The sequence below is a fragment of the Papaver somniferum genome, chromosome 1 (genome assembly GCF_003573695.1).
Source record: "Papaver somniferum cultivar HN1 chromosome 1, ASM357369v1, whole genome shotgun sequence".
In the NCBI taxonomy this organism is placed as follows: Eukaryota; Viridiplantae; Streptophyta; class Magnoliopsida; order Ranunculales; family Papaveraceae; genus Papaver; species Papaver somniferum.
Genome location: NC_039358.1, coordinates 85,904,471 through 85,907,112, shown reverse-complemented (window position 1 = coordinate 85,907,112; position 2,642 = coordinate 85,904,471).

Here is a 2,642-nt window from a genome sequence, read left to right as displayed (position 1 = left end):
TTAAAGACCTCATTGGGATTCGTGAAGCCAGGTCCAGTTATCTTTGATCTTGATAACTTGAGTATCCTGATCTTGTTCGATTGTTGATTTATCACTTGAACAAGATAGATAGAAATCACAAAGTTCTCTTCATCTCAACTTTGTGATTCCACAAGTTTTATATTTGTGAGATGAATAATAATCTAGGCTGCACTTCGGGTTGCATAAGTCCGGATTTTGAGGATAGCTAAACTTTTGTCAAAATGCTATCGATTTTCGTCACCTTGATCCTGCGTTTAATTTGATCATCTGTTTCGATTGTAAATCAGGAAATCAATTATATATGCTTAATTTGTGGGAGGAAGATTTGGTTTAAAGTCTTCAATTGAGTTGAAGAAACTCTTAGTTGGTGTGATGTCATCTAAGAGAATCAATTGCGCGGAGTCAACAGCTTAATATAGTTTTCTGTTTAGTCTGGACTAGGTCCCGGGGTTTTCTGCATTTGCGGTTTCCTCGTTAACAAAATTTATGTTGCGTGTGTTATTTCTTTTTCCGCATTATATTGTTTATCTTTATAATTGAAATATCACAGGTTGTCTGTTGATCAATCACAGTAGATACGTCTGACCTAGTTTGTTGGATACGACTTGATTGATCCTTGTAGATTGGTCTTTGGTACCGTCCAAGAACTCTCTTTGTAATTAAGTTCACAGATCCAATTCTGTAAACGTTCTAATCACAAGAGAGATAGAGATATAATTCTATACACTTTGTAATTAGGTTCACATATCCAATTCTGTAAACGTTCTAATCACAAGAGAGATATAGATATAACTCTAGACACTTTTCTTGATTGAGTTTTTACTCTCGTAGTTGTGTTGAGTTTGTTGATACAGATTGCCTACGAAAATTTGGTGGTGTATTTTGGTACCCCTAGTGTTTTCAACTTTCACACGATCTCCACCTCTTCACTACTCAACTACTTCCACTTTCTATGAGATCAGGGTGTTCGGCTATGACTTGATATAAATAGATTTTTAATCTATTTAATCAACAATCAACACAAATTTCCATAGAATACAAAGAACTTACAGCTTCCATTTTACAAGCAAGTTCCACTTTCTGAGATAAGTCATAAACAGTCACATCTTATGGAGCATGTCTCTCTGATCTCAACAGCTTCTATGCTTCCCTCCCTAAAATCAACCATTCTCCTTCATTTTGTGACTGAAGCAAGACTGAAACGGCCATTTCTTGGTTTAGGAAAGAATTGTACAGATTGATCTCTCGAATCTAAAGTACTCATGTGCAGTAAATTTGTTTAGGGTTTAGACTCGTTTCTCATCAACCTACCCATTTTTATTTTTTTTTTCTTTCCAGAATCAGTTTTTGCCCTACTACAGACAGTTTCCTCAGTTGTTGGATTCAAACTTTTGATTAAAATAATTTGGTTGACTCTGAACTGGTGATACACTATTAGTGATAGTATGTTCGTCCATAATATCAGATTGCTTCAAACACATACTTATTAGGTCTTTCGCGTGTTTTCCTGCTCCGATACCAACTGAAAACGTGGGGGTACCAAAATACACCACCAACTTTTTCTTTGGAAACCTGTATGGACTAAATTCAGATATAATTCCGAGAGTTCAACTTAACGAATGTCAATCAGGAAATCTATGAAGATCTTATATCTCTTTCTCTCACAATCGGAATGATACGATTATACCAAAGATCAATATCCTAGAATCAATCAAGTCGTATCCAACAATTGTGATGGACTTATCTACTTGAATTGATTTTAACGTACAACCTGTGATATTTCAGTTAGAAAGATAAATAGTATAATACGGAAAAGAAATAACACAGACACCAGAAATTTTGTTAACGAGGAAACCACAAATGCAGAAAAACCTCAGGACCTAGTCCACACTTAAATACAAAACTGTATTAAGCCGCTACAGACACTAGCCTACTATCAGAACTTCAGACTGGAATGCAGTTAAGACCGAATTAAACTGTTAAAAAGATTCAGTTACAGTCGCGCTCCTTATGCCTCTTGAATCCCAGCAGGACTTCGCAAAATGGATTCCCTTAGCTGACGTCTTTTACATCGTAAGTGTTGCTTCAACTTAATTGAAAACTTTAAACCAATCTGCCTCCCAAAGATAAGTTGGTTTCAACTTTGAGGATATTTGTATGCCAAGACCCTTTAATTTTATGGCCATGTGGATTGAGGATCCTACCTGTAGAGATATAATAGCTAACTCTTGGTCTGTCAATGTGGAAGGATCCCCTACCTATAAGCTTATAGCTAAACTTTTAAATACTAAGAAAGGCCTTCACAATTGGAATAAATCCTTTGGCAATATACACACCAATATCTCTTCTACTAGAGAGGAACATGCTGGAGTTCAAACTTCCAGTCCAACCGACTCTAACTCCATTTCCAGACTTAGAGCCAGATTGGAATATCTCTACAATTTAGAGAAACTATACAGGAAGGATAAATCGAGGGAGGTGTGGCTTATGGAAGGAGATAGAAAAAGAAATGCCATTAGTTGGATTAAGGACTCTTCCGGTACTATTCTAACTGATAGAAATATTATTGGAACCTCCTTTGTAGACTACTTTAAAACTCTTTACTCCTCTCACCCTCAACA